Below are 12,294 nucleotides of genomic sequence, written 5' to 3'. Positions count from 1 at the left end.
CTCTCAAACTGGTTAATACAAAATCTTACAGAATTATTGATGTAGAACTGGAGTTGGTTTTAGCTTCCTTTTATTAGAACCCCTTCATTGTATAGAAGAGATTTAAGTTCAAGGAGATTGTGGCTGCCCAATATCAAAAGATCATTTGCATGTATGCAAGATTTAAGTACAGAATCTTGGAGTTTAGAGCAGATGTTCTTTTCACTACCTCCCTTCTGTCAAACAGAATGAGTAGAAAAGGATATTCTTGTATCAAAATGCTGAATCTGCCGCTTGCTTGCTATCATCTCCTTAAGCTAGCTATTGCTTTATCTCTTCTCTCTTTCTCAGCCATTCTCCTCATTTTAGCATATATTAACTGTCTCCTCTTCATCTCTACTTCCCACCTGTGTGATCCTGGCCAAGTCACTTGACCCCCTTTGCTAGTGCTTACCACTCTTCTGCCTTGGAACCAATATACAGTATTGATTCCAACACAGAAGGTAAGGGCTTTAAAAAAAATTCAATTCAATTCTTTTCACCCTCATTTTCAACTTCATTCAACCGAAATTGGTTTCTCTAAAGTTATTGGTGATCTATCAAATGCAAAAGTAGTTGCCCTTTTTTCTGTTCTCATCTTTCAAACCTTTTTTGCTTTACTTGACACTGTTGACCACTCTCTCCTCCTGGATACTTTTGCCTTTCCAAATTTTTTATGTAATTAATCCTACATGTTGTGATAGAGGCATCAGTCCTTTTCAGTCTTTTCTTTCTCATCATCTATTGCATAAACTCCCCCAAACTAGTATGCAAAAGGGTAGGGTTTTTTTCTGTGTGTGTGTGTGTGTGTGTGTGTGTGTGTGTGGCTATCAAGGTCTTTTTCAACTTTCAAATTTGGTAATTTCGTGTTTTTCTCTTTTCTGTCTCTGTTCCTGTATCTAACTCTCTTTTTTTGTGTACCTCTTTCTGTTTCTGTCTCTCTGTGGATCCATCTCTCTGTAATCTCCCTTGACTTTCATTATCAACTCTATGATGGATATGTAGCCCTAGTCTCTTTCCTTAGCTCAAATGCACCAACTGATAATTATTAGTCATCATTTGATTGTTAGACATTGCAAACCTATCAAGCCAGATGTCCTGGATTCAGATAGGCCCAGAAATTACTTTTTCCATAACGCTCGTTTCTATTAAACTTCCCTATTTCTGTCCAAGATACCATTATTGTTCTAATCTCCTAAGAATATATCTTTGACATTGCCCTCATTGCTTCACTTTTCCTCACCAGATCACAATATCCAATCAGTTACCAAATCCTGCTGTTTCTACTTTTACAAGATCTTTCCTCTCTTATATGCAACATAGCTACCATATCAACTCAGGCTTTCATCACCTTTTGGGTGGACTATTTCAATGACTTCCTAATCAGTCTCTCTTCATTCTGAACCATCTTCCATATACCTGCCAAAGTGACTTCTCTTAACTACAGTTCCTTATTCAGTAGTCATCTACTTAATAAACTCCAGTGACTTCCTCCCTATTACCTCTAGTACAAAAATATAAACTCTGGCTATTAAAAATCTCAACCTTTCCCCAAATTATTTTTTCAACCTCATTTTCCATTGTTCTCCTTCCTGAATACCACAACTCACCAATCATAACTCTTTAGCTCCCACTTGGAACTCCATCTTCTGTCTCCATGCCTCTTTTGTCTAGAAGGCACTGCCTTTTACTCAACTTTTATAGAATCCCTAGCTTCTTTTAAGAGATCAGCTCAAACATTTTCTTTTAAAAGTATTTCATTCATGAAGCATCCATCAGAACTATTCATATCCTTGTTCTCAAACTACCTTGTATTAGTTTGTTTCCTATTCTTTTTATGTATATATTTATATGGTCTTTTATTTATTTTCTCCTCAAATACAAGTTAGCTCTTTGAAATCAAGAAAGGCTTTAAAAATATTTCAAGTGCCTAGCATAGTGTAGGTACTTCATTGCATTTTGATTTATATATTGATTGATTTAAAATCAAGAGTAAGTCATTTCCTCTCTCTGGGTTGTAGTTTCCTCCTATGTAAAACAAGAACTTACAATAGACAATGTCTAATATACCTTCTGCCCTGGTGCCTTGTTGTTCTGTGTATCCTCACCTGATCTGCTATATCTGACCCAAATCAGACCCTGAGCTTTGGTCCTCATTTTATGTCCCATTCAGCCACATGTTGTATTTATACTACCCTTCTTTCTCCCTTCCACCTCCATCTTCTACTGCTTGCTCAGAATAGAGGTCATGTCAGTAATACTATTTGCTTCTGAAAAGGGAATACCAACTGACTCCCCTGTGATTCCAGGTACCAATACTGAGCCTTCCAAACCCAAAGCCTTTCTTTGACCACTGCTGCCTTCTCTTTGTTATCTCCAATCTCTAAAATATAAATCATTGCTTTTTCTAGTTACATATCCAGTGCTTAGCACATATAGTAAGAACTTAATGCTTGCCTTTTGTTTATTCATTCATTACAGCTCTAAATCTATGATCCTCTATATGTCAAGTTTAACTTATTCCCTGGATTTAGGAATCACTTCTGACAGATTTTTTTTAAAGACATTCAATCAAATATATAAATCTATAATATGAGAAATCTGCAAAGATGTTTTTTTGTTTCATTTTTCATCTAAAGTGAACATAAGAAAATTGTCCTTGAGCTAATAGCACTTTGTATGGATTTGCTTAAATCCCAGAAGAGAGATGATTAACAGTCTATGAAACCAAGTATCAATTGCCACTTATTACCATTTGACAATCAGTGGGTTTCTCTGATCTCCTTAAATTATCTGCAAACTGGTTAGCAATTAGATATAAAAACAGGGTTTGTTTTTCTTTTTATTTTAATCTCCTTTAGAAGGGAAAAAGTTTTTTTAGCCAGAAAGGGAATGGCTATTGGCTGAGATTATGCTAAACCTAGAGAGGTGAAAAGGAAGCTCTGGAATTTAAATTCACTTATGAAAGGGAAAGAGTCAGTTTGCAGAAATCAGTTGGTTATTGTAGAAATGGAGAAGAAAATGTTATTTGGTTGGCCTAGGTTCACTATAGGGAAGAGAACCTTAAATGCCTGTTCTATTTCTTTCTGTTCTTACTTAAAAGAAAGATCAAATGGATAGGGGATGGCAGAGAGGCAATGGAATAAGATACTTGTCCCTGAGCCTTACTGGGTCTAACAGAAGGCAGTCTTAGATAAGGGTGTTAGCTAAGGTGCTAGGGAAGGCACCTAATTAAGGAACTGATACCTAGAGAAAGTAGGCAGCAAAGGAAGACATTTTCAAGGGAGATTTAGTGAAATACTGAGACTGCCAAGCCACACAAGAGCCTAAACAGCTGGAGGCCATTTATTGTCAATGTTTCCAACAGAGGACCCCAGGCCCTGGACTGAACATAATACTGTGACTAAATAACATTAAGGGATCTTTTTTTATTCTGGTAGCAAAACAAATGAGTAAGATTATAACAAGCTGGTGAACAGAAAGAACATTTAATTAGAAGAGACATTTTCATCTTTAGTCTTTGTGTCTGTTTACCCAGAAACATGACCAAGATTTCTGTTTCTGACATAAATACTATCTGGATAAGTAAAAATAAAATTATATTTGATGGTAAGAGGCTTTAATGAGATAGAGACTGATCTCTTCTCCATTTTTTAGAATCATTTCTTTGAAAAAGAAGTAGGGTCTTGATTTCTTTCTGGCTTAATAATAAGAGTAAAAAAAGGAGAGAGATCCCTACTTTAGAAGTCAGGAAACAAATGAAAAAAAAATGTTAGGGAAAGGAGTAGAAAGCCAATAGAATAGATTTGTCCTGGATCTTTGTTCATAATAGTTGTTTATAATTGTTTATATGTTGTTTATAATAGTTGATCATCACATTCTTGTTACTATATGCAGAAAAAAGGCTATCTATATTATTTCACACCTATCAAATTGGTTAATATGAAAAGAATGCGTAATAATGTGTTTTTTTTTTTCCATGAGTTCCTTAGGATCATCCTGGGTCCTTACATTGCTCATGAGAGTTGTCATTCAAAGTTAATCACTGTGCTTTTTTTTCTGTTACTGTGTACTCTTTTCCTTTTTCTGCTAACCTCACTTTACATCATTTCAAATAAATCTTTTCAGGAGTTTCTTTTGTAATGTCTTATTCAGCATTTCTTATTAGCATAATGTTATTCTGTTAAGATCATATATGACAACTTATTCAACCCTTCAGCAATGGTTAGCAAACCCTTCAGGTCAGAGCTGCTATATCCTTGTACAAATAGGTCTTACCCCCATCTTTGCTCTCTTCAGGATACAGAGCATAGTTCCAAATTGTTTTCCACAACAATTGTATCAGTCCCCAGTTCTACCAGAAGCATATTAATGTTTCAGTTTGACCATGTCTACTCCAACACTTATAATTTTCCTTTTATTCATATTAAGCAGTCTGATAGGTATACCTCAGAGTTTTTTTAAATGTGAATTTCTTTAATTAATATTGATGTGAGCCATTTTTCATATGACTAAAGATAGTTTTCATTTCTTCTTCATCTGAGAATTGTCTGTTCATATCTTTTGACCATTTGTCAATTGAGGAATGCTTTATGCTCTTATTAATTTGCCTCACTTCTCCATATGTTTGATAAGTATGACCTTTATTAGAGATATTTGCTATACCATTCTGAAGAACTGATAACTGTTATTAAATATTTGGGGGTTTGTCATTTAAAGGAAGGGTTAGATTTGTTCTCATCAGTTCCAGAAGGCAGAACTCTAGTTCAATAAGTACAAATTAAAGAGTCAAATTTAAGTTTGGTTTGGAAAAAGATGAATTAGAGATTTTTTAAAGCAAAGAATAGTCTTCTTTACAAGGTAGTGAGCTTCCTGTTCCTGAAGGATTTCAAGTGGAAGCTGGTTTTCAGGGATATCATAGAGAGTGGCCATGTTTCTAATACATTGTGATTATATATATAGTAGTCTCTCGGTGATCGAGAATGGCAATTGTCTTTGTGCAGTTTCATCTACGCTGTACCCTCATGTGGCTTTGAAGTCCAAAGACTGAGGCTCACAGTTTGTGGCACATGGGGCATGGGACGCCAATTGTTACGGGAGGTGCAGTTGTGGCCTGGTGTCGGCGTTCACGCGCAGCGGCAAGACGTCGACGTCGCTCATCTTCAAAGGTGGAGGCGGCATGGTTAATGTGGGTTCGCCAGCTGCTTCTGTCAGAGGCAGCGAGTTCTAGCTGCTTTGGTGTAATGCCAGCCCACTTCAAGTTTGACTTTAGCTGATCCTTGAATCTTTTCTTTGGTCGGCCTTGTTTCCTGAGTCCAGCTGACAGTTCACCATAGAATACCTGTCTTGGTATTCACTGTGGGTCCATGCGGATGACGTGTCCAGACCATCGTAGCTGGGCTTTGAGGACCATCACTTTGATGCTGGTGGAGTTGGCTCTGTTGAGGACTTCCTGGTTGGTGATTCGGTCCTGCCATCAGATCCTCATTATTGACCGGAGGGAGCATTGGTGGAATTGCTCCAGCTGTTTCATGTGCTTCCGGTACAGTGTCCATGTCTCAGAACCTTACAGGAGCGAGCTGAGGACCACTGCGTTGTACACTTTGAGCTTCATCACAGTGCTTATACCGCTGTGTTGGAGGACTTTGGAGCGCAGCCGCCCGAGTGCCTGGCTGGCCTTTTGGATCCTGGGATTAATCTCGTGGTCTAGGGACCCGTCGTTGGCGATGGTGCTGCCCAGGTACTTGAAAGTGTTGACATTAGAAAGCTGCGTGCTGTCGATTGTAATGCACGGCTGGTTCGTTGGCCTCCCTGGTGCAGGTTGGAACAGCACCTCTGTTTTGCTGAGGCTGATAGTCAGGCCAAACAGTTTTGTTGCGGTGGAGAACCTGTCCACAATGGTTTGGAGATGATTTTCTTGGTGGGCCATGAGAGCACAGTCATCTGCAAAGAGAGCTTCCAGGATGAGTCTCTCTGTTGTCCTTGTTTTTGCAGTCAGGCAGCAAAGGTCGAATAGTGAGCCATCCAGTCGGTATTTGATGCAGACGCCCAGGTCTAGATCCATCACAGCATGTCGTAATACTTGGGTGAAAAATAGGTTGAATAGTACCGGAGTGAGGACACAGCCTTGTTTCACGCCATTGGAGATGTTGAAGCGATCGGAAATATCTCCACCAGATAGGACTTCCCCTGTCATGTCGACATGAAAGAGCTGGATCAGTTTGACGAATTTTGATGGGTAACCGAGCTTGCTGAGGATCACCCACAATGTGTCCCTGTTCACTGTGTCGAACGCCTTTGTCAGGTCTATGAAGACAATGTAGAGACATTGTGATTACATTACTTTTTATCTTTCATCATAATTCAGTAATAGAATTGTTTGATGCTACTCCTTTTTAGCCTTAGAGCATTGAGAGGAATGACACCTATAGAGAAGTGCTTGATGACTGATCTACCTCCTAAATTATGCCTTTCACTTATAAACTTCCACCTTCCTTAGATTATTCCCTCTCCATTTCTATATTAATAGTACTTGCTAGTTCATTAAATAAATACTTTTAAATACTCCAAAACAACATTATTTCATGCCTATTTTAATCATTCTATATGTGAGAAATTTTTACAGTTGAAACAGAGCATTTGGTGAATTTGTGATTAAAATATTTACATCATCTCCAATGTTGAACATTCCTGAGGCTGAATAATGAGGTTTCCATTTCATATTTAACCAATTTAATTTTGACTTTTAACTTCTGTGAGATTTTTTCCTCTTCTGAATAGTATGTGAAATATCTCAAAATAAAAATAATCATTTTTGTACCCACCATTATTCTTCCTTTGAAATGGAGAAATTCTATAAACAGCATTTAATTGACCTTAGTTCTACAAGGACTTATACATAGCCTTTTAAGGAGTGACTGCCAATTTAAATTCCTTCTGCTCAATATGATATTGCTATGGCAAATTCATCTCCAATTGATGATCAAAATATTTGTGAAGAAATAGATTCTAGAAAGAATGATTGGGGAGCCATGCTCAAAAAAAAGTACCTTGATATTATATTGAAAGAAATTATCAGGGAAAACTGCCCTGAGGTTCTTGAATACAAAGAGAAAATAGAAATTGAAAGATTCTACCTATCACTTCCTGAAACAAACTTCAAATTTTAAAATCCCAGGTCTATTTAGCCAAATTTCAGAAATCCTAAGTCAAAAAGAAAATACTAAAAGTAGCCAGGAAAAGCCCCAACAACAACTAAAATTTTGTGGAACTATAATCAAGATTATACAGGACCTTGCAGCTTTCACTTAAAGGATCAGAAGGCATGAAATATGATATTCCACTAGGCCAAAGATGGGAGGCCCTGAATGAAAAATCTCCTACTCAGCAAAACGGAGTATAATACTCTGGGGGAAGAAATGGACGTTTAATAAAATATAGGAATTCTAGGCATTCCTGACAAAACAGCAAGAACTAAAATTTTAAAAAAATCAGCCATGGAAATTTGACATTCAAAAGAAGCAAATAAAGACTTCCATCTTTGTCCAGTTTGTCAAAACTTTCACTCCAGTGATGCAAACCTCAGTGCATGAGTTCAGTGGATGACAAGAAAATAGTGAAGAGGTATTCTATGGTTTGTTCTACCCACTGAGAAGCATTGTGATCACTCTTCCAAACCTGGGAATTTCTACATGGTTTGGAGGCATGTGAATGTATTGCAATACTATTATTCTAAATGAAAGGATGAAGTGGATAGTTTCAGAGTAACTTCAGATCTTTATAAGCTGCTAGGAATAAAGTGAGCAGAACAAATAGACTTTATAATAACAAAAAATTTCAAAAGTGAACTTTACTGAAAAACATATAGAACTGTGATGTACTCAGTAACTAACCATAATTCCAGAATATAGATAAATAAGAATATTACCCATGTCATGAAAGAGAGGTTATGAATCTAGTGTGCTGAATGAAACACATGGTTTGGTACATAACTAATGAGAAATTTTCATTTGTTTTGCTATACATATTTGTAATAAAATTTTCCTTCTCTTTTTTCTTTTATTCTCCTATCTTCTCCCCCCACCCCCACCTTGGAGGCAAAATGGGCTTGTTCATTGAACAAATACGCTTTATTTTTAATGGATGCTGAGGGAGGAGTTGGGGTGCTGGTTATATGAGTATTTTGTTAAGGAGCTTGCATTTTAATGGGCCAGCTAAAGGTCACAGATTATAATGCTTATAGATTAATAAGAGTTGGAAGAGAGTTCTTAAATTCTTTAGACTAAATCCATCAATCTATAGATTAAGAATTCAAGAGAGTTTAAGTGACTTATACAAGATATCATAGGTAATATGCAACAAGTCTTACATTTAAGTCCAGGTCCTTTGATTCCAAATCTAATGCTCTTTAGAAATAAAGAATCAGATCTCCTCAAACAGATGATTTTGCCTATGGCTCAGGTATAGACTATTTCTAGTGATTTTTGGAGAGAACAGAGTTATAGCCAGTGTTTAAATGGAGAGTATAACAGAGACTATGGAATAAAATTTAGATAAAGGCCATGGGATAAAGAAATTGAGTGTGTGGAAAGCTATGGCACAGACTTACTTGTATTTTATTAGTTTTTCCTTTTTTTCTCAGTATATGAAAATGCATCTAGTTTTCAAACCAAGCTCAGAAAAGAAAAATGAATTATCTAAAGTCAGAGGCATATAGGCTTGTTGCAAATGAGGACTGCATCCAGATGAATGAATAAACAAATCACTTTATTAAGTGCTTACTATTCCCTAGGCACTACGCCAAGTGTTCAGAATATAAATACAAATAAGTAAGACTGTCTTTTATCCTCAAGACACATTAAGAGGAGATAGAAATTGAGGTGGGGAAAGGTTGGGAAGCAAGGTCTGAGTATGTTTCTGGTTTAGAAATGGTTTTGTCAAACAAGTGACCTTGTTAAGGAAGATAAGGTAAAAACTCATCTATCAGAATACAAGGTCCCGGGGGGAAACTCTGAATTTTAGTGGAAAAAAAGTAAAAAATATAGTATGAAAGTATTACCTAGCAATAGATAATCAATAATCTCTCTTCTGAGGCAAAACTCACCCTGAGTGAGTGAAGATTAATGGAGGCAGAGCCTATTCTCTTTGGTCATTGAAAGAACTATTAAAATTAAGTCTCAAAGGCTAATCCAGTGAAATACAAGTATTATAAATTTCTATCATCTTAGAAGAGGATCAGGCTTAATCTTGGTAACAGATTAAGTCTTATTTCCAAGGACGATCCTACCCAAGTAGAAAGTAGCTCAACAGGAAGCTACACCTATTTTGTGATGAATTATTTTACCTGAGTAAACCATGACACAAAGAACAATTGAAAATGGCACCTGTTCATTGTTCTCTCTTTTGGTACTTCAGTTACAACAGAATGACCAATGGTACTAAGAACCACCATTTCTAGAAAATAAAATTATATTTTGATGGAATAAAAAAAGTTCTAAAAATTTAGAAATGTCCAAAAGTAGAATGATGTGCTGAGGTCAGCTCATAAGAACTCACAAAAGTCAACTGTTAAGTTTTTAGGTTGAACATTTTATACCTCAGGAATTGGATAATGCTACAAATCAGAGTTAGATTTATTGTTTTGAGAATAGTCTAGACTTAAGAAAGTAATGGAATCTGAATAATACACTTTAAATTTAAAAATAAAATTGTTAAACATTTGCCAGCATACCCTTGTTTCTTACTTGTTAGAGGTCTTCAAGCAATATCTATATAAACATTTTCTGGAATATTCTTAGTTCATTGCATAGAAATCTGGAGTAAGCAATATGTGGGTTGGATTTTTGCCTCTGAATTTTTTTTTTTTAGGGAATGAACGAATTATGGTGTATAAATATAATGACCTAATATATTGCACTGTAAAGAATAACAAATATGAAAAATTCAGGGAAACATGGAAGATTTAAGAAGTCATGTGAAGAAAGCAGAGCTAAACAAGTTAACATGATTTTTCCTACAAAACATATCAAGTCAACAATGAAAAGCCACAAATTGTTAAAATACAATCAATGATCAATGTTGATATTATCAGTGAACAAACACAGCTCTCCTTTCTGTTAAGAATAAATCCAGCTTGTTGGGTGTGGGGGGAATACATTTGGTAAAGGGATTCATTTAAGTATTTGTTAGGAAACATCCATTGCATAAAAACAAATACAGTAATATATTTTTCTTATGCAAAAAAATTTCATTTTATTATTTATTTATTTATTTTAAATCCTTACCTTCCATCATGGAGTCAATACTGTGCATTGGCTCCAAGGCAGAAGAATGGTAAGGGCTAGGCAATAGGGGTCAAAGACTTGCCCAGGGTCACACGGCTGGGAAGTGTCTGAGGCCAGATTTGAACCTAGGACTTCCCGTCTCTAGGACTGGCTCTCAATCCACTGAGCTACCCATCTGCCCCCTGCAACAAAATTTTAAAAGAAAAAAGATGCTCCACCTCCCAAAAAAGGACAAGTTTACCTCAAATTCAATATTACAACTGTTTTACTCAAAGGGCAAATTTTAATATTCCCCTAACTATACTATTTATCTTGAATATCAATATGGAAAAATAAATTAAATTGCTGATTTATTGTTTAGGGACTCTCTGTGACCCCATTTGGGGTTTCTTGGCAAAGACACTAGAGTAGTTTGTCATTTCCTTCTCCAGTTCATCTTACAGATAAGGAACCCAAGGCAGACTTAAGTGTCTTGCCCAGGATCACAGAGCTGGTAAGTATCTGAGGTTGGATTTGAACTCAGGAAGATGAGCCTTCCTGACTTCAGGCCTGAACAATCTATCTCCCGAAGTACATAGCTGCCCTAAATTATTGAAACTATTGTATAAAAGAGCATTAAAATATTTAAAGAACAAGAGATAGAGATAAGGTGACATTTCAATTACTTAAAACATTTTGTTAACTATGTTCTTTACAATGTCTTACTTGGCAAGCAGGAACAAAATAGCATTATTCTGTTTTTCATTTAAACAAAGTTTATCTAAATTAATCAGTTATAAGGTTATTACTGGTAGTTCATTAGTCTGTTCACTATTTTTATTAACTATAATATAAAAGTTTATAAAATGATCAATTCCAAGATAAAATTCAAGCAGGAATCCAGGTAAAGTGTTTTCTTCACAAATGTTGGTGTCAATCAATGAAAGGAGAATGATGGGCTGGTGAAAGTCAAGGCACTTTTTTGTCAGTCCTCACATTTGGCTTTTTTGCATGCTGGAACATTGTCATCCTCTTCAGTTGTTCTTGGCTTCTTTGTTGTATAAATAATACCAAAAAGCAGTCTTTCTGGTTTCTCCATGAAGAAGTATTGCCCTGCAATTTGTGGATACTGCTGCCTTGGCATCACTTTCAGAGAGTAAAGCCTAAATTTGCTATGTCATATGGTCCTCTTATTTCTAAAGGCCTTTCTGCACCACTAGATACAATTACATTTTTCCCTTTGCAGATCTGCATCAAACTAAGTGCATTGGAAATGGTGTATCTCCTCATCGTGGAGTCTTTAATGGCAGAAGAATAAGTAAGCTCAAACCCAATGCCTCATTCAATTGCCATAACATTAATAGGAGGTCTTCTAAAGTAAAAAGGCAACTTCTCTGTTACTGTTATGCAAACTAAATCCACATCCAAACTAGTGCAAGCAACATGTAAAAGTTTTTCTGTCTTAGGAAAAACTGCAACAATGTCATATAGCTTGGCACGAGAAGATGTTGCTCTCGGAACATTGCAGTGTGATGGTTCTGATATTATAAGTGTCAGTCTACTTAAAATTTTAATTGGTTTCGATTTCCCCTGTACAATAGGTAAAGAGGAAAAGAGCTCAGAAGGAACTATTGGTTTGTCAATTTCCTGTATCTTTTTCTTAAAGTCCACAACATGATAAATGGCAACAGTTGAATATCCAAGGTGAGCTGCATTCTCCACAAGCCCTTTAAGTGCTTTAGTGTCTGAGCTCTTCCTTAGGTTCAAATCCACAAACACAGCCATACCGGTATCACGTGATGAATGACGTATTTGCGTTTTGCCTCTGAAATTTATTAGTAGCTCAGCTTCAGTTTCTTCTTCGAAAGTTAGAGCTTATAATTAGCGACAACATCACAGAACTGATACAGAGTTAAGTGAACAAAATCATGAAAACATTTGTATGTAGTAACAGTAATAGTATAAGGATGATTAGCTGTGAAAGTTTTGGCTTACTGTAATAAAGACAAGGATC

At 36.2% G+C, this 12,294-nt stretch overlaps 1 protein-coding gene and 1 pseudogene across 1 annotated transcript in view; one reads left to right on the top strand and one right to left on the bottom strand.

The window, feature by feature from the left end:
• CNTN5 (contactin 5) overlaps positions 1-12,294 on the top strand; it is a 1,793,707-nt gene that overhangs the window by 746,923 nt on the left and 1,034,490 nt on the right. The window lies entirely within an intron of this gene.
• LOC100010147 (ribonuclease P protein subunit p30-like) lies at positions 11,251-12,073 on the bottom strand (annotated as a pseudogene).

The sequence above is a fragment of the Monodelphis domestica genome, chromosome 4 (genome assembly GCF_027887165.1).
Source record: "Monodelphis domestica isolate mMonDom1 chromosome 4, mMonDom1.pri, whole genome shotgun sequence".
In the NCBI taxonomy this organism is placed as follows: domain Eukaryota; kingdom Metazoa; phylum Chordata; class Mammalia; order Didelphimorphia; family Didelphidae; genus Monodelphis; species Monodelphis domestica.
The sequence above is the reverse complement of the archived record's forward strand: the minus strand, read 5'-3'. Positions and strand labels throughout refer to the sequence as shown.